General features: G+C 39.5%; 1 non-coding gene across 1 annotated transcript; it reads left to right on the top strand.

Moving 5' to 3' along the window:
- Positions 1-7,001: 7,001 nt before the first annotated feature.
- On the top strand, positions 7,002-7,119 carry LOC132828054 (U5 spliceosomal RNA). Its single transcript, XR_009646076.1, has one exon. It is a non-coding gene; the product is annotated as a U5 spliceosomal RNA (small nuclear RNA).
- The last annotated feature ends 20,383 nt before the right edge of the window (positions 7,120-27,502 follow it).

Raw genomic sequence — 27,502 nt, 5'->3', positions numbered from 1 at the left:
ATTGATGATGTAGCTGAAAGTAGTTGGGCCTCGGACACAATGCTGAGGAACTCCTGCAGAGATGTCCTGAGCTGAGATGATTGGGCAATAACAACTACAACCATCTTCCTTTTGTGCTCTGTATCATAGAATCCCTACAGTGTGGAAGCAGGCCATTCAGCCCACTGAGTCTATACCACTCCTTTGAAGAGCAACCCACCCTCAAAACCCACCCTCCAACTCTATCCTTGTAATTCTGCACATCCTTTGACTTTACAGGCAATTCACCATGACCTTAACAGGCAATCTACCTAACGTGCACATCTTTGGACTGTGGAGGGAAACCAGAGCACCCCGAAGAACCCCACTCAAGCATGGTGAAAATGTGCAAATCCTCATAAGCAGGCACCCAAGGCTGGAATTGAACCTGTCTTCCAGGTGCTGTGAGGCAGTGTGCTTCATTAATGAGGCACAGTGCCACCCAACCAGGAGAATTTTCCCCTGATTCCCATAGACTTTAATATTGCTGAAACTGAGGTTTAGGAAATAATGTGCTGGGTTTGCTGAATGTGAGTCAACTGCAATTTGAAGAATAATTTTGCAATAGTAATATTTTCAAAATGTTTAAAACATTTTGCAAATTACTGCAAACAGCCCCAGTATCTCTCTTGCAATTGCTCAGTTATGGGCAGTTAGAGTAAAATGTAGAAATTCAACACTATATTGATGTTGAACATTCTATATTAAATGTGGTAGAGACTGGTTACATAGAACAGAATTGAGAACAGATTCAATAGATGGAACTTGATACATTCTCTCTGTACAAATTAACGTGAAAATTTGGGGTATCAGCCACCTAACATTTATTATGATTGAACTGCTTGCTGTGTTGTATGTTTCAATTACAAATTCAATACATTTTCGGGCCTGATCATAAAATAGTCTAACTTTATTCTAACCATGGTCACAGACATCCATTTTCCCAAAACAAATACTGGCAGTATTTATGTTGCTGCCTTTGCTATTGGCAATCTCTGAGCAAAAATCATGCTACATGTAACTGCAATATTATCACTGCATACAATTATTGCCAAGAGCAAAATCTAAGCCTATCTGTAGAGCTCACATATGTTACTACAGAGTTTCATAGATGGTTTCAGAATTCTTGTTTACATGCCCAACGGCATTCGAATAATCTGCAGTCACATGAATATAAAATATGTGTTGCCTGGAGCATTTTGAAAGAAAAAAGATTCAGTCATCAATTTGTATTGTCAATAAGGGTTCCTGTTTGAATCATGTAATAGATGTTGGAAAGAAATTCTAAAATTGTGGTGGACCTTTTGCCAAAAATCAAACCAATAAGGGCTAAATGCATGAATACAAATGTATTTTCTGAAAAGCAGAATGTGTTCAGGACATCTCATTACTTTCAATTGCCTTTCTTTTTGAAAAACGTAGTTAACTATTTCTTTTAACCCTATGCCGACCGTTTCAAAATCTACTTGTGACACTTATAAAGTGTTTAAATTTCATAATTGATGTCATGTAGTGTTTAGTATGTTATTTTATTCAGACATGAATGAGGTTGTTGCTGGGATTTATTGTCCATTACGACTTGTCACTTAGCTGTACTCTTGAACTGCTGCAGTCTATTTAGCGTTGGTAACCTACAATGCTTTTCAGGAGGGGATTCCAGGAATTCAACATAGAAACAGTGAAGTATAGCAATATATTTCGAAATCAGAATGGTGAGTGGCTTGCAAGGAAATTTGAATGTATTGGATGTAAGTTTGCTCGCTGAGTTTGAAGGTTCAATTCCAGATGTTTCGTTACCCTACTAGGTAACATCTTCAGTGAGCCTCAGACAAAGCAATGCTGAAAATTCCTGCTTTCTATTTATATGTTTGGGTTTCTTTGGGTTGGTGATGTTATTTCCTGTGGTGAAGTCACTTCCTGTTCCTTATCTCAGGTGGTGGTAGATGGGGTCTAACTCAATATGTTTGTTGATAGAGTTCCAGTTGGAATGCCATGCTTCTGGGAATTCTTGTGCATGTCTTTGTTTGGCCTGTCCTAGGATGGATGTGTTGTCCCAGTCAAAGTGGTGTCCTTCCTCATCCGTATGTGAGGATACTAGTGAGAGAGGGTCATGTCTTTTTGTGGCTAGTTGGTGTTCATGTATCCTGGTGGCTAGTTTTCTGCCTGTTTGTCCAATGTAGTGTTTGTTACAGTCCTTGTATGGTATTTTGTAAATGACATTAGTTTTGCTCGTTGTCTGTATAGGGTCTGTATTCTCTATTTGATTCTCATGGACTCCAGTGTTGCTAGAATTCTGCTGCTACATTCAGCCAAAGACAGTTACTCTCATCGGACTCCTTTTCCCCATATTTCAACGAAGGTTGTAATGAGATCAAGAGCTGAGTGATCCTGGCAGAGCCCAACCTGAGTGCCTATCAGCAGGTTATTGCTAAGCATGTGCCACTTTATAATACTGTTGGTGACCACTCCCAACAGCTTACTCATTATCAAAAAATAGACAAATGATGCAGTTAAAGGCAATGTTGCATTTGTACTGTTTTCTGCAAAGAAGGCAAACCTAAGCAATTTTACACAGTCAGGCAGGTGCTCGTATTCAGGAAGAGCTTTGCAACGGATGCAGCAAGTTCTGGAGCACATGTCTCCAGGACTTTTATGGAATGTCAGGGCCCATAGCCTTTGCAGCACCTAGGGCTTTCAGCTATTATGGGGAGTGAATTGAATTGGCTGAAGACAAGCACCTGTCTCCTTGGCTAACACTATTGTAAACTCATGTTGCTGATGAATGAACACCAATAATAGATTATTGATTGGTGCACCACTGTGACTGGAGAGACCTCCAACACTCAAAGGATCCAGTGAATTGACCTTATTCCACTTAATAACATGAGTCATTTCACTTAACGCTTGAGCCCATCACAATTCTGTTTACTTTCGCTGATTCTTTCAGACAAGAACTATTCCCTAAACAAAGCAAAACCTTTACAATTAGTGATTACAGCAGATGCCAACTGCTTGAAAGAGTGTAAAGGCTGCAGAAAATGATTCCACTGAGGATTTGCATTTCTCAACTGTTTTACTAAAATGGCACTGCAAATTAACAAATGTCATTCAGACTCCAGCCATTGGAAACAGTGTGAATTCCAAGCACAAAATACAATTAAAATTAAAATGGAGGCTATCGTGGTATCATTGATTTTAGTTTGGGTAGAGAAGTCTTGCAATCGGTGTAAGGAAGAGTCTTAAAAATAGCATATGATACATTAGATTTTCAGGCAGTGAAAATTATATATTAAAAAAATCAAATGAAACATATTACTGAATGGAATTGAATGGAATTGAATTTATGGCCATTTGTACTGAGGCACAGTGAAAAGCTTTGTTGTGAGAGCAATACAGGCAGATTACATAATTAAATAGCATAGATAGGTAAACAGAAGCAAAAACCAAAACGGACACAGGCGAATGCGAAGAATTTGTGAGTCCATTCAGTATTCTAACAACAGTACAATAGAAACTGTTTCGAAACCGGCTGGTTCAGGTTCTGTACCTTCTCCCCCAGGTGGGATGGATCTCTGAGAATTCTGGCAGCCTATCTTTGACAGCAGGCCTGAAAGATGGATTCCAAAGATGGGAAGTTGGCCTTTGTGGTTTGGATCAATAAAGAACTAGCCCATTCGGAGGAATATACATCAAGAAAGATCACAAGAACATAAGGAATAGAGGGAACAGGACTAGACCATATGGCCCCTTGGGTTCATTCATACATTTAGTAAATTCATGGGTTGATCCTTGAACCCATTTCCACTTTCCTGCCAAATGCTCATGTTGCTTCATTTCCTTAATAACCCAAAATCTATTGAACTTTTCCTTAAATATGCTCAAAGACTGAAGTCTGGATTTTTGTGTGGAGTCACTGAGATTCTGTGGGCTTTCAAAAATGGCAGGCAGCGTTTTTATTCAGAAGTCCCACTGAATTTGCAATTGATTCCATTTTCACCAGCAGAGGAAAGTGAGGTCGGTCATGATTCTCACACAAGAGAGACCTAAGCTCAGCTCTGCCATTGACTCAGTGCTGAGCCCAAGAGGATAAAGACTCTTTCAGTAGGAGATGAACTATTTATATACAACTTGTAACAAGGTTAGCAAAATGCACTTTTTGATTAGGCGTAAGGAATATCATTAACAAAGATGGGGGAGATAGGTTGGCGAGGCACGCAGTATGATGACTTATTGCAATAACAACCTGTCTAACCCTGTTCATTACTGTTGCACTGACACTACAGGATTCACACAGGTAGAGATCAGAGAATTCAAAATGCAATCAATCACCCACAGTGCTGATGCTTCAAGCAAATCCTATTATCCTTGGGGTTTGGAGGTGGATGGCTGGGGGTATGAGGAGAGCAAGACTATTTTACTCAAGTTAAGATTGGGCCTGTCATCAATTTAGCAACAACAACCATAATATTGAAACGGGAAAAGCAAAACTCAAGATAAACAGAACAATATTTTTTCTCATTTGCCGATCAAACTGGAAAAAAGATTGGCATTAATATAGTACCTTTCGCAACCTCAAATCTTGACAGCCAATGGTCTACTTTGATGTATATCATTGCTGTTGTGTAATGAACACAGCACAGTAAGAGTCCACAGACAGTGGTGTGACAATGAGCAGTGATTCCTCATTTTAATGATATTGTTGGAGGGGAAATCACTTGCTAGCAGATCTGGAATAATACCTCCTCTTCTCTTCAACATAATGCCACGGAAACTTTAACATCTGCTGAGAGAACAGACAGACCTCATCTGAAAGAAGGCGTCTCTGACAGTGCAGCCTTCCCTCAGTGCTGCACTGGAGTGTCAATTTAGATCTTAAGGTCAGATTTCTGGAGTGGGCCATCACTCACAGCTTTAAGCGTGCACAGATGTCACAAAATATTACAAATTGACATTAAGCTGATTCCACCATGTTGTGAAGTGAAAACAGGTGAACCATTTTTGTTAAGTTAAAAAGTTGTTAATGAATTTAAAATAATCTAATTTGTACCAGATCTTTGCTTCCATCTCCAAGTGTTATCTCACATATCCATATTTTTAAATCACATATTTGCTGAGTTTTTGAATAAACTTTGATTGTAGGGTCAGGTTTGAAGCATTCACAGTTTAAAAACTCTAAATACCCTGTTTCAATTTTATCAATCCGGCATACAAAAATCAGACCATTCGCCCCCTCTCTTTCTAAGGCTCTAAAATTGAATGGGGAGAAAGGCATAAGCCCTTCATCAGGAATTCCTGATGAAGGGCGTATGCCCAAAATGTCGAATTTCCTGTTCCTTGGATGCTGCCTGACCTGCTGCGCTTTTCCAGCAACACATTTTCAGCTCTAAAATTGAATGGCTGTGTCTTGCCTGGGAATATCAGACAAGCCACTTAGGATAGGGTCATCTAATTTGGTCAATGTTCAAACAAGAAATGACTGCAAGTGAAATAGCTGAGGGGATTGAGAAGGTGGAAGTGGAGGACTTTCGACCTTTGCAATTATCCAATAGATTCAAAGTGCGAACATCCTGTCGGGAGGAAAGCAGGGTCTGCTGAGTAAATAAGCCCACTGACTATGGCATCATGGGTCAGGAAGCCTTACAAGAGAGTGAAGTTTATGTGAATGCAATAGATGTTGGAGATGGTGTAGGCAGAAGTGTAGACATAATTCTCTGCAGCCAAGAGGGAGAATCCAGAAAGCTGTGTTGCCTATCCTGTGCTAGGGCTGAAAATGTGTTGCTGGAAAAGCACAGCAGGTCAGGCAGCATCCAAGGAGCAGGAGAGTCGATGTTTTGAACATGAGCCCTTCTTCAGGAATCATTCCTGAAGAAGGGCTCATGTTCAAAACATCGACTCTCCTGCTCCTTGGATGCTGCCTGACCTGCTGTGCTTTTCCAGCAACACATTTTCAGCTCTGATCTCCAGCATCTGCAGTCCTCACGTTCTCCTATCCTGTGCTAGGGTTTGGTAAACCTACTCTGGGATAGAAATGAACTTGCAGTGGAGGGCAGAGGATCCAGTCAACGTATGTAACTGCATTGATAGAATTAAGGAAGAAGTTCTTCTTAAAGTTGAACATCTGTAGGTAATAATATTTCATGAAGCATGAGGAAATTGGTGGAGGGTGAAAAAGATTAGTAAATTAAATGTGTGATTCAATGATTGGTGTCATGATACGTATAAATAGAGAAAGAGTTTTAATTCATAAAGCAGTGTCACCATTGTGGGGGAAAGTGGGAATTATATCATTTTGACAAGTATCAGCTAACCTGTCTAGGATTAGTGTTCTAGTAAATTGCATAACAGGTAGAGTAGAGTGGGCTTTAACCTAAGTAGTGAGTGTAATGTTGATTGTAAAAACACGATAAATTAAAGAGAAAAGACAAGACAAGAGAGCAATGGTAGGAATAGGGGAAATTATATGTGGAGCATGGCAAATAGAGACAGCATTGAAACTTAAAAGTGCACCCAGAAGATAAGGCAGGAATTTATAAAAATAGTGAGAAGACAGGTCTAAATGCTTTGTATCTGAATGTACAGAGTGTGCATTAAAAAAACAGAAGAATTCACAGTTCAGTTACAATAAATATGTTTGATTTAATTGCCATTACAGACACATTGGTGCATGAGGACAAAGGAGATCATTGGAATAGTCAAAGATACATAATATTTCAGAAGACATAAAGGTATGGGAAGTTGTTTGTGGGTGATACAGGTTAGATCTCTTAATTAAGACTGACATTAGTCCAATAGAGAAATAATAATCCAATAATATTAGTTCTAAAGATAAAGAAGTAGAATCAGATTCAGTAGAAATAAGAAATACTCAAGGTATGGGGTGATTTGAGAGAGTTATTTATAGGTCTCCTAACAGTACCACACTCTACAACTGGGTATACAGGAAGAAATCATTGGCTTGTAAGAAAGATACAGCGATAATCATTAAGCACCATGCTCTTTTCAGATGATATAAATCTTTTGTCTTTTACTCAAGATTTCTGTGGAAAGAATGACTTAGTGTTTCACAACTTTTTTTAATGTTTGACTTTGTTCTGGTTAAAGAAAAATGCTCTTTAAGGTGCAGTGATAGTGCTCTTAATTTAGTACTGTTCCTACTTTATCACGAGTGTTTAGAGATCTATAAACCAGTCCCACTACTGTTTTCTGTACCCTTTTGCTCCTTTGTTTCACCAGACTGATTCCACATCTAGATTTCCTCGGTCAGTATCCTTCCTTACTATTGTACTGATTTCATCTTTCACTAACCATGCCACTCCATCTCTTTTTTTGCCTGCTCTTCTTTAAGTGTGAAAATCTTTGGATGTTCAGTTCCCAGGCCTTAGTCACCCCACAGCCATGTTTCTGTAATCACAATCATTCTGTATATAACTACTTACACTGTTCATATACCTTTTGTAAATGGCCTGTGCATTCAGATATAGTCCTTTTAGACTTACATATATCCTATATATTTTTGACATATATACATTTTTTGTACAACCTTATTTTCTGTTAGTCCTTGTTTTCCCTGCTTTCTACTTTTGCTTTCTATGTTTCTAGCTTTCACTTCCATCATTATATCGCATATTCTTGTTTCCCGCTCAGGGAAGTAGATGTGGAGACCCAGGTGATTGCTTTTAAGGAGACTCTGCCCCTGCAATGTCCAACAATGACAAAGTTCTTGTGGATAAGAATGGGGATGACAGGCAGGATCAGTAAGGTAACAACAGGTGCATGGAACCATTCAAGTGGGGAGTGGAAATATGAATGTAGTGATGGTAGAGGGCAGTGTGATTAGGGAGATAGATATTGTTTTGGGGAGAGTGGGTCCCAAAGTCGCTGTTGCCTGCCCAGTGCAAGATTTAATGACATTGCTTGTGGTTGAGAGATACTTTCGAGTGAGAGGGGAAATATCAGGTTATTGTTATCCATGCTGGTATGGATGACATTAATAGGTCTAGAAAGGAGGTTCTGCAGAAAAAGTTTGAACAGTTAGGACCTTAGTTAGAAAGCAGAACCTCCAAAATAATAATTTGGGAATTATTACCTGAGCCACTAGCAAACTTGCTTTGGATAAATAAAGTTAAGTATTAAATGCATGGCTAAAAGATTGATGTGGGTGGAATGATTTTCAGTTCATGGGTAGAAAGGAACAAACAAAATGTGAAATTGCTGCAGAAATTCAGCATGTCAGGCAGCATCTGTGGAGATCAAACAGAATTGATGCTTCAAGTCCAGTGAGTCTTCTTCTGAACAGTTCCAATCATTAAGGGAATCCAGGGTTTTGGGTTTCATGCAGGAAAGTGAAGTTAAGAATTATTAGATCAGCCCTGATTTCATTGACCGGCAGAGCAGACTTGTATGGTCTTCATCTGCCCCTGTGTCTTATTTATATGGTATTGCATTTCATAGCCTACAAATGCTGAACATGGAGCAAAATTCTAAATTCTCCTTTCATTCTTTTGAGAATAAACTTTTTGCCTACAACTTTATGACTTACCAGCAACCAGTAGAAAGAATAATTCAGCATTGATTATCTCAAAGCTTTAGAAAACTTTGAGACAATTAATTGATTTCATTTTAACCTCTTTATTCCAATTTTTGAAATTCCAATGTTTCTTCAGAACCATTAACTATCAATTTGGCACTATTCCAGTTAAGCTCATGCAAAACAATAGATTTTTACAAACTTATGTTCCCTGGACAGAGCTTCACATATACGTGGACACTTGGAAACTTGGACAGCCATAGCTATTTATGTTCCATGTTTGAAAGTATGGTTCATGATATGATTTATCATAATCATGTGATCTCTGTTGGTACTTTCAGTTTAGAAAGAGAAACCATTAAAGCCGAAGCAAAGATCAGTTTATACTAACATTCCAACATAAGTCTTTTATTCAAGTCACTTTCAGTTGGTTCTTTACAAATAAAATCTACAATTTGACTTGGCAGATTAGCTCAAACAATCATATTCCTTTGAATAAAATGAACTTTGAATTATATATGTTATGTGTTTTGTATTATTTTATTTTAGTCTTTTTTTTGTATTTCCCTGTTTCAATTTTCTCTCATACTAAACCATAACCCTTGACATTCTAAAGAATAATCCCACTTAGCCACATACATAAATACATTATGAATGTGTCATAGGATCAAATGCAGAACTTCCTTCAGTTCATTTTGGCTGTTGAGTTTATTGTCTTATCTTGTTTTTTGAAGACTGCAGGCTAAGACTATTTCTGACTAGGATTTCAATTACCAAAGGAATGCATGGAATGATCAGAAAATAAGAGAATAGGCACTATAGCACAAAATATAAGGTTATCTATCTTCTTGTCATTGGAGTTCATGGCCAGTTTAGTTCTTAATATAGTCTCAATCACATACATTAATTTCATATGGCTCTCAAAGGTGAACAGGGCACATAATTTGCACAGAATAAATTAAGGTACTATGTGCATATTCACTCCTTTCTCATTTCTACCTGAGTGTATTTTTTTTTATTAATACAGTACTATCCTCATGTAAAAGACAATCAATCAGCATGCTAATGTTGTTTCACAGAGTTTTAACAAGATTAAACCCATTTGGACTGACAAGCAGAGGGAAGAGTTCAGAAGATTCATTGCTTTAATGTAGTGTTAAATGTGCTGGTAAGATTCTCCAGGTTGAGCCCAAATGCTAAATGTCATTATACTTGCTGCCTACTGTTCTACTGTCCTGAATGCATCTTGCTTGTGCTGGCCAGGTTAACTGGTTGCGCATGATTTCAAGCAACCTTATACATTTGTGTACAGAAACCTAAAGCTGAGAGTTGGGGTACTCTGAAATCCTGAAGAAGCAGGACCATCCACCCTATGTAGCCAGTATTGCTGAAATCAGACTAGCAATACATATTTACTTTCATATCAGCTGTCAATCTGAGGAGCTTGATTCACAGCCACAGCACTGCCATGTGTAATGGTGTCAGGCTCCATAATGAATTTAAGGGCTTAAGATTGACTTACGTTGTCCGTTTGAGTTAGCATTATTCAACTTTACTTTGACCTTCTATTGCATTTATTTCTGACAATGATTCTTATTTATATTAAAAAATTGTTGACAGGCTGAGAAAAATCCCATAGTTAGTAATGACCCTTGAATTTGTCTGGATTGGCTACTTGCTAGCCATTTTTGATTTTCTTTGAACAAAAACTCAGTGAGATATTGAGTCAATGAGCTTTCCTGCCCACCATTTTGGGGACATGGCAGACTGAGCAGCTCCTGACAGGGCAACATGTGAACTAATTTCTAGGCCTTAAACTATGTCAGTGGGTGTGAAAAAAGATAAGTCAAGGACTTGGGATTTGCTTTTTTTTCCTGCAGTACCTGCTTTCCCAAAATTAGCTCTCAGACCTGTTATTAGCTTTGCAACAGTTTGAGATCACCACTCTGAGATAAGAATACTGCTACAAGCTAGAAAATCACCCGTATAATGAGTCAGTTATGATTTCAGCATCTGGACCTTCCATTTGCTACATTTAGCACAGCCACAACAAGTAAATAAAATCTCTCTGCTGGGAATTTTCTCTGCTCATGACTGCAACTTTGAGGGAAAAGGTAAGAAATCTCAATTATTTTGCCATTTATCTGAGGTGTCTTTTTCTCTCATGCTGAAGTTGCCATTGACTGGGAGGAAGAACACTCTGCAATCTGCTGGCAAACATGCCCCCAGGGTTTCAGGACGGCAATATTTCAGATGCAAATGTTCAATATGTTAGTATGCCATTTCTTTGTTAAATCTTGATATTAAAATAGCGGACAATGTTTTTCAAATGGTGAAGCATATAGCATGACTTAACTCAAAGAACAAATACACAACAAATTACTGAATGATGAAATGTGGGAATTTTCCAAAGAAGGAAAACATTGATGACAATAAAGGTTCACCTGACTATACCTCTCAGCTCTTTGATGTCTATTAACTCCTCTTTTTGGCATCAAATTGTGGCTGAACCAAACCTAGTTATTGATCAGCATCATATACCAGAAGCCATCCTGCTCCTTCCTTTATGTTCCAATCAAACCGGGTCGTGAAACAGGCTTCACAGCAAATCAGCTGATAGATGTGTGTGCAGCTGACAAACACCAAGCAGCCTAACCTGCAGACAGAGTGACCAAATCATCAAAAGGAACTGAAGAAAAGGCCAAAATTCTACATTAGGAAGTAATAGCAAGAGTAAGCTACAGTGAATGAACAGTGGTGCAATGCATCTTCAAATTTTAATTTCTACAATCTTCCTGTACTCTGCTACGGCCATACTTGTTAACTCATCTTGCCTTTGATCGAAGGATCCCTCTGCTCACCTCTATAACAGAGGTGACAAGCTGCCTACATGGTTTCAGCTGCTGTGCACATTACATTGTAGCATTATCACCAGTAGTTGGCTTCATGCCAGTGGTGCTGGTATAACATCCATCAAATGGCCTCTAAAGACCTCAACTAGAAGCAGAGTGAAAGGTCCAACCATGGGTATTCCCACTCAGAACTTAATTCTAGTATGCCACTATCCCATGTAACTACATGTCTTATTCACCTCGAAGCCTGACACCTGTAGGATTCTAGCCCCTGTCTCTGCAGCCTCACCTTCAACTCCTCAACCTTCTGATATTGCAGCTTGTGTTTAAAAGCACTCACTAAATTTATCTTGAGTGCTACTTGAAGCTGTATTGTTGAGGATTGACTTAATTTACAATATATCATTGTAAAATATGTAGAAATTGATAGCATATGGGGGAGATTTGAATGATCAACATAAAAGGATTACATAACAAGTTTTAAAATTCTTACTGTAGCAAACAAACTAAAATTGTCATTGACCAAACAGAAATACGTATGTAACTAATACTCTAAACTATGGAAGAGATAATCCGTCTTAGCATTTTAAGACACTTGAAAACTCACTAACATTATAATGTAGGGCGGTGACCTCTGCATTGGTGTTGGAGTGTAAGAACAAGTGATGAAACATTTTTAGGAATAGTGGTATTTCCTCTTAATCTAAGTGGTTGTGGGAACCAACTCATCAAAAGGAACTGAAGAAAAGGTAAGAGATCAATGTTAGGATGTAATAGCGAAAGTGAGCTACAACAGATGGATCACAATGCAATGCATCTCCAAGTTCTCAGTGAGGGTGCATGAGGAACTGAGTTGGAGAGTTAATTGAAAGACATGAAGAAAGGGAATGTGACTAACACCCTACAGTGCATGGTCCTTTTCCTTGTGATCTTGAAAGTGCAAGTTAATGTTGTTTATTACAGCGTCTCTATTAAGGTGAGAGTTTGTAATGTAGCTGCATCCTTCTTCCAGACTCCCTCCTAATGTGTACAACTGTGCTTTGCAAGAATATCTCTGAGAAAGGTTTTTATAAATGTGTGAGATGGTTCATGTTAGTGTGCATGCTGAGAGGAAGAAGCAGCAAGTGTGCATAATATAGGTGAAGTTGCTGGGTGAAAGATCATGTATACAGTGTGAAGCAGTGAAGAAAGTGAGAATTAGTTCAAATTCAAACAAAATAAAAGCAAAATGTTGTTTGTGCCATTTTTGAAAGCAGATGAGCATGTGAATATAAGCAGAACAAGATATCATGCAATTTGTCATTTTGTTTATCCAGACAGAAGAGGGATTAGCATTGTGGAATCTTCCTTACTCACCACAAAGTCTGGTCCATTAACTTTCTGGCTCCCATAAGTTGTATCCATCAAGGCTTTAAAATTCATTATATTTTGTAAACTGTTGCTCATGTGTAATGTAAAGAAACTTTGCAACTCCTAGAAGATCAAATTTATTTTCTTTTAAATATTCCTGCAGGAATGGAACTCCTGGGATTTTTAAAAAATGTGACCAACTTACCATGTTAATGATAATGGTCTAATCATCACTTACTCATCAGGAATTGATTAACTTCATGATCTACTTCATTTAAGATAGTAAAACGCCTTTTAAGTCATAAAACAGACCAGAGTAAAGGTGCACATACCACACAGCTTATATACATAAAGGGCAACATGGGCCACCAGGATTACAGCTTCAGGATTTTGACACAGGAAAGGCAAACATTTCCAGTTCAGGTAGCTGTAGCAGTATTCTCATATGCTGTGACCTTTCCTTCCAAGTAGTAAAAGTCACATTCCAGAAGTCGCTGTGGACATTGGCTTGAGGAGTTGCTACAGTAAGAATTTTAAAACTTGTTATGTAATCCTTTTATGTTGATCATTCAAATCTCCCCCTAATGTAGGTGGTGCAGCCATGTTGCACCAGTGGTAGAGTGAGTGAATGTCTAATGTGGCATCGAGGGTGTAAATGGAATGTTCTGTTATAATTAATTTAAACAGGAAATGCTGGAGAAACTAATTAGGTCTGGAAAGGGAAACAGAGTTAACATTACGAGTCCAAAGATACTTTCCAAGAACATAATAAGCTGCAAAGTGTTGGATGCTGGAGCTTGTTGAATGTTGTTAGAGCTACATTCATGTTGCTAAATGGACAATTCAGCATACCGGTGATACATGGCTCATGGGTGATAGATGGAGTAAACAACGATTCATAGATGCAAACAAGCCAATCAAAAGTGACGCTACTAGCTGTCTCCTTTCAGAAACCAATTCCACACTTAAGTTGGAATGACACAAAAGCAGGCAGAGTTGGATATATCAGGATATTACAATTGATATCTATTGGAATCAGACACTCCCTTCTACACATTTTAAACAAATTTGTCATTGAAATTATATTGCAAGAAGTTACAAGTATTGTGTGCATATGATGGAGAATCACATTATCATTCAGGAAAGAGCATTCCTGAAAGTACAACTGTAATCCCTCATTGGTGACACTGAGGTATGACAGTTCTTCATAAGTGTAAAAGACCCATAACTCAGGAATGCCACAGGTTTGAATTATTACATAATGGAAAACCTTGAATTCCTTGGTGAGAAATGTTGTTTGTTCTTTCAGTGTACAGTTTTTTTTCTCACTCAGCTCTTAAATCAAATATCCTTAAACCATACAAACCTTCAAGTCCCTAAAATTAAATGTGGCTTGTCCAGAATTTAGAATGGCTGATCATAGCCTAGATCATGGAGGGATGTTATATTTGGCCATTGCACTTTTAATTATGAACGAAACCATTTAGGATTGTCACTTTTCACTGTCTACTTTGTAATATCTACATGTCGTGTTAATTCGTAAATGCATTGCAAGGACAAGATCAAACTCAGATGTAATGTCCTAACTTCTGTTACTGATCACCTAGTCATATGTGAAGAAAACCACTTGAGAGAAATACTGATACTATCTTTAGAGATGTACTGCAGGAAAGAGGTAATATTCCCTGGAAATGTAAGTCAAAGATGAGCAGAAAAGGACAAAGTCCACAATAAGCATTAAGTTTCAGTACAGCAAAGCTGAAAACAAAAATAAAGATCAAAACAAAATTCCAGTCCCCCCGGCTGAAAGAGATTCTCATTTAAGCATGTTGGTAACTGGAGGAATTCGATTATTGGTGGTTTTCTGCAAGTCATAAAAAATGACAAATGCTAACTCGTGAAGCAGGTATGCTTGCAGTGAAATTTATTTTATTGTTACCAAGAGGGTCATGTTTTGCCAACTTGTACTGGGGAGCCATACAATGAATCTGCAAGGCACTGATTGGAGATTGAACAACACTGGGTTTTGGGCTTGTGGGACATAGAACTGAGAGGCATTTCTGGAGTATTGAACCCTTTACAGATAGAAGATAAATAGCCTTTTGACATTTACATGATGCATTGTCTTTTTCATGCTAGATATGCTGTATCTAAATAAAAAGGCACAACAATTCACTCGTGTGAATTTCTCTTACTGCCTACAGCAACCCATGGGGTATCTTGACTGGTGGCAAATAAACTTTTAAGAAGCTCTTTCTTTATTCAAGTACATTGTAAACAAATTACAGTGAGTTGGAGTGCTAGAAACAGTACAGTATGTATTATCTAGCAGTTCAAATACAAACACAAAAGCTCACTTCAACTAGAAAGTGCTGTAAAATAAAGCAGACAACAGTGTGGAAAGAGAAGATAAATATAACCCTTTGTCTAATTTGTACAGGACTGCTGTGCATCAAACTGTCAAACATTTCTTTGTTGTTCATTAAGGAAGTTAATGGTCCAGTTCACAATAAAATATCAGTATTTGGTGTAGTAAATCAAATGGCAAAGGTATTTAAGTAAAGTATAAAATACATAGATTATCATGAAATTCTGGAAGAAATCATACCAACAATTGCACATGATAAAATGATAATGTGGGCTTATGTAAAATTGAAAAATACCACCCCTGTCTAGCCAAGACATTTCAGGGTTCATTTAATTTTCACTATGTTGTGTAGGTAACGAACATTGACTAAGAAGGGATTATTGAGATTTTAAAGAGCTAATGGCATTGATAAAACAAAATCAAGATGTATTTTTTGCTTTGTGCATCTTGACAATTCGTTTATTATCTACTGGCAGCAAGGTATATTTGGTGTTGGCGCAAATAAGCCCATCAAAACTATAACAGATCTTTAGCCCCTCAAGACTGATTTCTCATTCAATAAGATCATGGGTTACCAATTACCGAACTGCCTAAAACTGTCTTTCTTCCATATCCCTTTGGTTAACAAAAATCTATTAATCTCCAATTTAAAATTAACAATGATATAACATAAATTACAATTTGAAAAAGAGAGTTCTGAACTTGCATTATCCTGTTGTCTAGAAGTGCTCCCGAATTTCACACTTGAGACTTTAATTTTTAGATAACTTCCCCCTCATTAGAGGGAATGGTTTCTCTCTATCCAGCCTATCTAATCACCAAATATCTTGACAACATCAAACAAATCACCGCCTAGATTAATGCATTCTGGGGAACACATGCCTACTTTGGGTAATTTCTCCATGTCGTTTGGCTCTTGCGGACGAATTTTCATTCAGGGTCGTAAAACAAACACCTGGTATATTTCTGGGTACTGACTCTGCACCACAGTAATGACACAATTTCCAAAGTGCCAGTCACTAATTAGCCACAGAGTGAGTTTGACACCCAATTAGGCATAGTCCACATAGGATGCAGGTGCTAGACATGGAGGGGTAATCTCAACGGTGAACAACGTGAAGGGTAAATGGCTTGATTTGCCTTTACTTTTGGAAATGAATGAGTAAGGGAGAGCAGGGGGCTGGCAGTAATTTGGGCAGCCATCACTTGGTGATCGAAGCGTTGAAGTTTCACTCATGCCTTCTCTGAGGTGCTGATCAAAGTTATAGTGGAACCGTAAGTGCACTTGACCTCCATCTTGAAGAAGGACTACAACGAAGCCAAGCCAGCACACCTGGTTACAGGTGGTTATGAAAGTTAACACCCTTAATTTTCTCAAGAATACAATACGTTCATGGTACGAAGCCTCATAACTTGAGCAACAGCAATTCTGAACCATGCAATAAGCAACAGATTTAAAACTTGCCGTTGATATAACGTCTTCACTCATCAGTCATGAACATTAATGCTTTCCTCCTGAGTTTCTGACAGCTACATTCAATATGCCCTAGATCCCTGATGTTCCTTGTGCTGACTATTTGCAAACTATGAACTGTTGCTGCCCATACACTTGATGAGCTCTACAATAGGTTCAAGAAGCAATTCATTGGAGTACTGCAGGTTGCCAGCTCCTCCCTCCCAAAAATCTAATTGTATCATGAAAGCCTCTGGAAACACTGATGAATTCCTAGCATGCAATATTCTGGGCCTACCTGCACTCAGACATCCCCACCCCCAGTCTTGCAAACACCCTGTATCGGTGATTGAATATTCAGCCCTTGAAGTATTAGAGAGTATTCTGGTAAATCCACGTGCACTTCCTCCAGGAACATTATTTTCTTTATGTGTGGTGTCCAGAATTGCTCATGGTGCTACAGATGCCATTTAATCAGAGCTTAGTAAATCATAGCATCTATTCCTTTTCATTCTAATTTCTAGATATGAAGGTCTTTTGCCATTTTGATTACTTTCTGAACCTATTTACCAAAAATAAAGAAACATGACAATTTAAAGACGCGACTCAGTACTTTTATTGAAACTGACAGAGAATTCTTCTTTGCAGGATAAAGTCAATATTTTCATTTGCACAGTACACACCCTGTTACTAATACCAAAAATCTATGCAGGGGATATGGTGATCTGCTAGCTGTAGTACTGGATGTGCAGCTTAGCTGAATGAGTTCATGTCCCTCTCCGGTAATAAATCAGACAATTTGTGGACTTGAATCAGAAAAATAGCCATGAAAACTGACAAGATTGTTGTAAAATGTCCAGTGGTTTACTAGTGTCCTTCAGGAAATGTTTCATGATTGATTCTTAATACCCTCTGAAGCTTTATAAGAAAAGGTCACCATCACTTTTTCAGGGCAACTTGTGGTGGTCATTACCCATGTTAAAATCAAGGCTTGAGAAAAGGGAGCAAAACATTGCAGATTTTTATAGGAGTGAACACTCTGCATGACAATATTTAAGTAACAAATAACAAAGGAAAAATTCACTAGTCTTTGTACTTTATTAAATAGTGAGTTTAAGTACAACCTAGTTTTCTACAGATGTGGAATGTTAATAAATGACCCAAACCTGAATCTGAATTTGAACTGTCAGAGTACATAACAGGTTCACTTGAAAAACCTGGGACCAAAAATTGACTGAGTTCTTCAAAGCCTTGTGGTTCTTGCATATCTCAACATCTACAGAACTAAGTGGTGGAACAATGGTATGATGCCTCACTGATAGCATCATAAACTAGCAGCATCACTGTATTGTGATAATTATAAAAAAGAAGAGCATTTGGCCCTCTTAAGTTTTATTTAATATTGTAGAATCGGGAGTCCACACCTACCTTTATAAGAGCATCCCACCTGGATCCACCCACCCCCTGCCCTATCATTGTGTTTCCCATTGCTAAAACAATTAGCCTAGACAATTTAGCATTGCATTTCCATCGAACATGCACATCACTGGACTGTGAAAGGAAACCAGAGTAAACCCTCACAGACACAGGGAGAATGCAAATTCCATATAGACGGTCACCTCAGGGTGGAATTAAGTCCAGATCCCTGGTACTGTGAAGTGGCAACGCGAGCACTGAGCTACTGTGCCACCCTTATTTGTTGTTATACATATGTGCTGACAGGTTGCATATCAAATAAGATTGAGACAGATTGTCAAAGAAAATGAGGTTGGTGGAAGAAAAGTAGTCAGTTTCCTGAGAAGATCATTGAACTAATGAGATACAGCTCCTTTTGAAGATATAAACTTTTCAAAAACTTCAATGTCAGCTTCATGAGGTTGTCAGAGACTTTAACAGGTTAGCAAGCTGAAAGGAGTTTTTTTTAATTGAAAACAATTTTTATTCTTTCCAAAATTATAAAATTATAACAAGTATAACAATCTGAGAGTATAACAACAATTATGATAACTAATGACTACTCTACTCCACAAACAAATAATAACAAAAAAAAACTAACCATATTAAAATTCAATAAATAATTGAACAAATTAATACTTAGATTATTTACAGTGTGGAAACAGGCCATTCAGCCCAACAAGTCCACACTGATCCTCTGAAGAGCAATCCACCCAGACCCATTCCCCTACACCTAACACTACGGGCAATTTAGCATGGCCAATTCACCTAACCTGCACATTTTTGGACTGTGGGAGGAAACTGGAGCACCCGGAGGAAACCCACGCAGACAATGTGCAAACTCCACACAGACAGCTGCCTGAGACAGGAATTGAACCCAGGTATCTGGCGCTGTGAGGCAGCAGTGCTAACCACTGTGCCACCGTGCCACCCCAATTTAGGTAAATTAAATTACACCACTCAGCGCAACCAAAGCTCCCCATCATCAGGATCATCAGTTGGCACGCCCATATTTATTCAGAATTCTTCCTCTCAGGGAACCCAGCTCATCGGACTCTAGGTCTCATGGCTAAACAAAGGCCCTAATTAATATGGCTGACAAATCTACTTCCAGGTAGTTCAGAAAGGGCCGCCATGTCTTGTAGGAAAGTTCTGTTTTCTGGTGCAGCATACGTGGAAGGACGTCGGGGGATGTAATTCATAACTAATCTACTCCATCCCTGCAGGCCAGGAGGACTTTCTGAGGCCCAACTCTTCAAAATGTTCTTCCTTGCACAATATGTAAGAATATTAAACAGCGTTTTCCCCATGCTCAGATAAGGAAGGCAACTTTGGAAGGCCCAGAAGAGAGTCAGGATCTACCTTGACCTCAGTCCGCAAGAGCCCCCGTGATGACATTCACTATAGTGCCCCAATACTTACAATGCTTGTGGCATGACCACAAACAATGGGTAAGAGTGCTAATATCTATTTTACATTTGGGGCACAATAGAGACTCCTTTTTTGAATTTTGCAAGTCACTCTGGGGCCAGATAAACCATGTGAAGGACCTTCAGCAGCATGTGTTCTGTTGCAGTTCAAGATCCTTACCACATTCTCCTGAATGTCCTCTCATACCTCTGACAAAATCTCTGCTCCCATCTCTTGCTCCCAGACCACATGGAGCCGCTCGATATCTTTTGAGGCGCCACCTCCCAGTAAGTGGTAAAGGATGCTTACCGGGAGAGTACCTGTGATCTGAAGCACTCTCCTCTCTACGTCAGACCTATAAGGATCAATCAGAAGTGCAGTCCTTTTCTGGATAAAGTCCTTGACCTGAAAGTAAGGAAAGAGGTCCCTGCTGGGCATCTCATAATTATGACTCATCTCCCTCTCAAATAAATCTCCCAGGACTTCCCTGGATGCCCGTAACTTAAAACCAGAATCCATCATCCCTAGGCAAAATCCCAGCATTCCGACTATAGAAGTGAGAAAGGAGGTTTTAGTTAAACTGCCTTCACTTTGTTGCATCCCTCTCCACGCTTTAGCCATATTGGTGACAATTGGGTTCCAACAATACTCGTGACTGTCCTCATCTTATCCATGAATAACAGATTAATAAGGGAACACTTCGCCTGGGATATCCAGCCATATTGACCTTGGCTCCTCACAAGCCCAATCATTCACAAAGGATAGCAGGGAGCTGATTTGATACCTCTTACTGTCTGGAAACTTTACAGCTCCCACCTTTCCCTGGGGAAGCTGCAATTTTGTAAGCTTAATGAGAGGCCATCTGAAACACCAAATAAAAGAACCGAGCCAACCATGGAGTCTCTGTAACGTTTGCCTCAACATCATCAGAGGGAGCATTCACATGGGATTTAATAAACGAGGAATAACATTCATTTTAATAAGAGCTATTTGGCCTAACCAAGATACTGACAGAACCTCCCAACGCTGAAGATCCTGCCTTATCTTGTTGAGCAAGTGCATAAAGTTAGCCTCATATAATTGGTCAAAGGCAGGAATAATGAAAATGCCTAGGTACAGGATCCCTCCCTGTGACCAACTGAAAGGGAATTGAATTTCACCATCAAGATCGGGTATTTCCCCCAAGACCTCCCCACGGGCATGGCCTCTGACTTCATAAAATTAATCTTATATCCTGAGAAAGAGCCAAATAAGTTGATACATTGTATTAAGTGAGGCACGGGCACAGCTGGATTTTATAGGAAAAGGACAACATCATCTGCGTAAAGTATGATCTTATGCGACCTGATCCCACCTCTGGAGCAAATGTATTGGGGTACCTTCGGATAGCCTCTGCCAACAGCTCAATCACCTGTGTGAATAACAGCAATGACAAGGCTCAGCCTTGTTGGCTGCCTCTATCAATACTAAGATTGTTGGTTCTTATACAGGGGGTGGCACAACGGCTCAATGGTTAGCACTGTTGCTTCGCAGCATCGGCGACCTGGGTTCGATACCAGCTTTGGGTGACTGTCTGTGTGGAATTTGCACATTCTCCTTCAGTCTATGTGGGTTTCCTCCGGGTGCTCCGGTTTCCTCCCACAGTCCAAAGATGTGTAGGTCAGGTGAATTGGCCATGTTAAACTGCCCATAGTGTTAGGTACATTAGTCAGGAGTAAATATAGAGTAGGGGAATGGGTCTGGGTGGGTTACTCTTTGGAGGGTCAGTGTGGACTTGTTGGGCTGAATGGCCTGTTTCCATACTGTAGGGGATCTTATGCCATTAGTAAGGACCGCTGCCATTGGATCACTATATAGCACTTCCACCCATCTGGTAAACACCTCACCGAGACCAACCACTCCAGAATATGAAAGTGATATGGCCACTCCACCCGGTCAAATGCCTTCTCTGCATCAACAGAGACCATAAAGCCCGGAATTGACCTCTGCTGGCACAACTGGACCATGTTCAGTACTCTTCTAATGTTATTAGAGGACCAACGGCCTTTAATAAAACCTGTCTGATCCTCCTTTACAATAAAGGGCAACACCTTCTCCAACCTCAATGCGTGCGTCTTAGATAAAATTTTTAAATCAGAGTTTAGCAGCAAAACAGGCCTTTACGAAGTACAGTCCTCTGGGGCCTTCCCTCTCGAGGATAAGAGAAATATTAGCTTCTCTCAGAGAAGGCTGGAAGCAGTCCTGACTGTATGAATAATTGTACATGCGCAGCATTGGCCCGACCAACATATTATAAATTCCTGATAAAACTCACTTGGAAGGCCATCTGGGCCGGGTGCCTTACCACTTTGGAGCTGTCTGACCACCTCCTGTATCTCTAGTACTGTCAAGGGAGCATTCAAAAGGGACACTGAAGGTCCAAGTTCTTAAAGGAGGACTCCATTTTTACCAGCCTGTCCTCACAGCCCTCTGACCAACATAGCTTGGAGTGAGATTTCCTTCAAGCCATGTTAATCTTTTTGGAGTCGAAAATAAGAGTCCCAGTGCCCTCTCTGATAGAATGTGTTGGAGTGGGGTGGGAGGGGGCGGGGGCACCTTTTCCCCTACCCCAAATAAGTCAGGTATTTACTTGGCCTATCCTCGTGCTCAAATCGCAAAAGGCATCTCTCTCTTCGTTGTTTGAGCAAGCAGGAAATTCAGAGCAGCCTGGAGAGCTGTGATTCACTGTAACTTAATCACTGATGGCCTACCAAAGTACCCGGTACTGGTTGCTTTCAGCTGGGCCTCAAGCAGACGTTGCTGCTCTCCCCTTTGTCATTTCTGACTAGCTGAAAAAGAGATGATTATACCCCTTGTGTAGGCCTTGGCAGTCTCCCAAAGCACAGATGAGTTACTGGCTGTGCCTGAGTTGATATCCAAAAATGCTTTAAACTCCCACAAAAGGTAATTGATAAACTTGCTATGCTTGAGGAGAAAACGGTCCATGCGCCAATGACGCTAACCTATCCCAATACCCCGGCCTTAAATTCCAAATACACTGCTGCATGATCAAAAGTGGCTACGTTCCCAATTTTACAGGACAGCACCAAAAAAAAAAGATGTAGCAAGAAATAAATCAATCCTCATATAACACTTGTGCGGACCTGCCAGGTGAAGACATCTCCATACATTCCCCAATCCCAACTCCACAATAAGTGCACCAGTTATTTTAATTGTGGGGAGGCGGCCAAGACAATTGGTGGACTTATGTGTGGAGTTGGGAATTGGTGGATGTAAAGAGATGCCTTCACCTGGCAGGCAGGGATTTCACCTTTTTCTCAAATCCGCACAAGTGTTACATGAGGATCATTGCCCCATAAACAGATTCACGATTGCCAGAAAAGGCTTGACAGTGAGTGAGGTTGAAAAAGCCCATACTAACTCATGGCCATGGGTTTGCTTGTGAAGAGTGAGCTGTGGCTCAGTGGGTGGTGCTGTCACTTGAGAAATATCTTCCAGTTTCAAGTCCCACTCCAGGACTTGACCACAAAACTCAAGGCTGACACTCCGATGTTATAATGAGGGATTGCTGCACTGTCAGAGGTGCCACATCTTTCTAAATGCTCCATCTCCTTGAGAAAGATTTTATGGCATTCTTTTGAAGAAGAGCTGAGGTGTTGTCCTCAGTGTTCTGGTCAGTGTTTACCCCTCAATCAACATCATAAAACAGATGACAGTCTCTGGACAATACCACATTACTTTTTGTGAGGGATGCTGTGTGCAATTTGGCTGCTGTGTTTCCTGCATGACAACTGTGATTAAAAATCAAAAAACACTGTATTAACTGTACATGTACAGGGTTTTGAGAGTTTTAATGAATATAACAAGCGCCTAATTGATTTTTTTTTCATAAAGGCTGTCTACTTTTCTCAGTAGCAAAGTGAATTAATGTTGGTTTTCGAAAATGTGATTAAGAAGATGTGGAAAAAACATCAAAGAATTGGTTAATTTATCTCAGATTCTCTAAATTCACAATTTATAAATAAGGAAGAGCACAATTGAGGGAATATTTGCTCACTGAGCAGCATTTCTGGTGGCACTCTGCAGACTCCATTGATTTCCCCAAGGGCAGATAGCATTACAAGTTGTTATCTACACAACCCCCAAGGCATTCTTCAATGAGATCAATGGAAAAACCTATAATGCCTGCACAGATAGTGACCCCCCCGGTGCTCCCTGCCCCATCAATGCGGACTGTGGAGCACTGGTCCAAAGCTGTGCAAATTCCCCCAATATTTTTATCACAACTTGGATACTGTTTATAAGAATTAACTAGATATCTCTTTGATTTCTGAATACCTGAGCAATTGACCTACAGAATGTGACATGCACCTTCTGATTACTAAATATAAAGGTCTTTAATTCAATAATTCTATTGGAGTTAATACAGACACATCTTGCTTGGTAACAGGTAACTTTAAACGGTATCAAAAGTCCTGTTCAGCATTCCCTCATTATTATACACTTTGACAGAACTTCAAAAAATTAAGTGCAAATTAACTAATCATTTGAGACAAAAACAACAAGCATGACAGCATCTGTGGAGAGAGAAACAGAGATAACATTTCGATATTGGACTTGAAATGTTAACTCTGCTTCTCTCTCTACAATTGTTGCCAGATCTGCTGGGTGTCTCCAGTATTTCTGTTTTTGTTTCAGATCGACAGCATTTGGAATGTTTTGTTTTTATTTGTTTAATGCAGTGAGAAGTGTTTCAATCTTGCAAAGTTCCTGCTTAAGTTTTCAATACCACGATAAACCTCTGTTTATTTTCCTTTCCAGAACACTACATAAAGGAAAGAAGCAGAATTAAACATCAGACATTACAATAATTAATGCCAAAGTAAAACACGATTTTCAAATGCAGAAGGCAATAATAGTACCAAAGGATATGGCTAAAAGGAGTCCCATCGTACACTTCTTTCTCCTTTACTATTCTGATATTGTTAGACATTTCTCTGGAGCAGTAAGCTGGGATAGCTCTGGATAATTTTTCACAATTATTGTTGCTGTTAGTCCAGATTACCTGGCAGGAAGCAAGCTTCTGATGGACAGAACTAATTCCGCAGATTTATCCTTCCCCTGCAACACAACTTACAGTGTTCCATTTATCATTTTTATGGCCAAGATGAAAACTGGCAAAACTTATCCAATTATATAAAGCACCAGAGAGTGAAGAAACTTTTCCTTTTTGTCACTTTTCCCAGATTGTCCTTAATTTGCACCATTTCAGATGCAGTACAACAGCAGGATTGTTCTTTAAGAAACCATTTGTGGAGATTCAAAGATTCTGTACAAAAAAACGCTGTGATAAATTGTTGCATGGATTGTAGGGAGTGCAGGAGCAGAGGAACCTTCATGCATATCTGTACAAATCATTGAAGGTGACAAAGTAATGGTTAAATAGGTACAAGAGATCATAGGCAGAGCTCTACAGATAGAGGAATGGAGTAAAAAAAGCAGGTAGATTATGATAGCCCTTTCATAAAACGGTGGCCCAAACTCAGCTGGAGAATTGTATTTAATTCTGAGCATCACACATAAAAATGATGTGAAGATCTGACAGAGGGTGCACAAAAGATTTGTGTGAATGATTCCAGGAATGCTTAACTTCTGTTATACAGGAATTGGTGCTATTCTCTTTAGCGAAGAAAGGTTTTAGAAGTGATTTGTTCAAAATCAAGGAGGATATGGTCAGAATGAATAAGAAGGAAAAGTTAAAAACCAAAACAACTGCAGATGCTGTAAATCAGAAATAAAAACAGCAATCACTGAAAAGCTCAGAAGATCTGTGGAGAGAAATCAGAGCTCATGTTTCGGGTTGAGTGACCCTCAGAACTTTCCAGCAATTTATTTTTTGTGTGAAGGAGGAAGAGTTCACTTCGGCGAAGAATAGAGAACCAGGTGACATTGATTCAAGTTGATAGGCAAAAGGGCCAACGGTAACAAGAAGAAAAAGGTTTTGTAGTTACCATTTGGAATGCAGTGCCCGAGAATTGTAGAGGTACATGTAATAGGGGTTTGAAAAAAAGTTGGACAAAGAAGAAAACTGCAGGTTCAAGTTGCAGTTGAGTTGCTGTTATAGACAGCTGGCACCGGAGTTATAGACTGATTGGCCACCCTTACTGCTGTAACTACTCAATGATTTTTGAAAGGTGACAGTCTTTTTTGGCTGCAATAGCCATCAAAGCAGCCAGCCATACAAAAAAAAAATCTGTGTACATGTATATTCCAGTTCAGACAATAATATATTGTGAAAGGGTATAGTTTGTATTTTTGAGATTCCCTACAATGTGGAAACAGGCCCTTCGGCCCAACCAGTCCACACCGACCCTCCAACGAGTAACCCACCCAGACCCATTTCCCTCTGACTAATTGACCTAACACTACGCGAAATTTAGCATGGCCAATTCATCTGATCAGCATATCTTTGGATTGTGGGAGGAAACTGGAGCACCCAGAGGAAACCCACGCAGACATGGGGAGAATGTTCAAACTCCACACAGACAGTCACCCAAGGCTGCAATCGAACCTGGGACCCTGGTGCTGTGAGGTAGCATTGCTAACCACTGGGCCACTGTGCTCTGCTGTTGCATTGTTTTTCTCCTTACATTTTCCCAATCCATTTTTGAGTTGTCTCATCTCTATTAATGCTACTTTAAGACGAATTGTGTACAAATTGTATGCATCCTGAGCACAATCCATTGTTCTGTCATTCCAAGGAGAGAGCTAGCCTTCAGATCAGATCCCATCAAAATGGTATGAAGTAGGCCAGGTCTTCAGGAGAATGGAAACTGAACTTCCAGACATTCCTCCAACACTTGGCTGAAACATTGGCTGACACTGTGAAAGAATAACTCACTGATCACTTTTCCAATGATTTCCTATAAATTGTATAGAACACTTAAGACTGAAGGCATTTCAGCTCAGTAATAGTACCAACAGTGACACAGAAGTGTTAGGAAGATGGGATCAATCGCATGCACAATGGCCCCAGTAAGCACCTATTAAATTTCTCCTTTTCCATATTGTACATGACAGTTAGTACCTGAAGAGGTCAACTACATTATGAGATGAGCTCCACCCAACAGGATATAAGGAGCTATTGCTAAATAAATTAACCAGAATTGTTCAAGTTCTGTGACTGTTACCAAAACTGTGTGAGAATGTTTCAAATGACCATACTCTTAAGTTACATCTGATGTCTCAATAGGGACCATAATGCAACTCAGATGTAATGCAACTAATTGTGAAGCAATATGTAATGAGATTGAACTTATTGTTCATCAGGACTGCACTTAATTTAACTCAGGAGTTTGTATAGGAATCCTACATCACACTAGACTAGCAAGAATGACTGCTGGCAGTGAACTCAGCAATGGTTCATAACTCCAACATATTAATGTTGCAAATGGATGTTGAGTGCTGAGAAATTTGACTTTCAGACCAAGTGTAGGCAGAGTGGCAGTTTTGGCAGCTGCCTCGTTCTCACCTCAGCTCCAAATCACATTCAGACACACGTCTCATTTTAAAACAGTTGACATCATTTGTGAACAGGTATCAGTTTAACTACATTGAGCTTACCACCAGGTGAGATCTGGAAGGAGGGCTGAGATGAATGCAGTGGAGGTTTAACATCAAACACCAGCAGGTCAAAGATTTCATTTTGTAGGTCCAGCAGAAATGGTCTTGCTTCACCTGGGTACAAAGACAATAAATGCCACAAAGTTTCCTGGGTGATTTGTTTGACTTCTTTGCAGTGGCCCATTCTTTCAGCTGCTCAGCATGCAGTACACCTGAGTAGAAGTGCATGACTCGTCTTTTGCGTAGCATCCCATTTTGCACATTTAACCAGCCATAGTCAGTCAGCTACTCTCCCTTTTACAGTGCATCTAAGTATTGCATCAATCCACCCTTGTGTGGCAAAGTGCCAGCTAACATGAAATCCCAACTCCACCTCCCCTCAACTCCATCAATTTCAAATTCCTGTCCATCCGTTTTCCAAGAGAAAAACTGTGCTTTCCCCGAGC

Source organism: Hemiscyllium ocellatum, chromosome 25, assembly GCF_020745735.1.
Source record: "Hemiscyllium ocellatum isolate sHemOce1 chromosome 25, sHemOce1.pat.X.cur, whole genome shotgun sequence".
NCBI classification, from domain to species: Eukaryota; Metazoa; Chordata; class Chondrichthyes; order Orectolobiformes; family Hemiscylliidae; genus Hemiscyllium; species Hemiscyllium ocellatum.
The sequence above is the reverse complement of the archived record's forward strand: the minus strand, read 5'-3'. Positions and strand labels throughout refer to the sequence as shown.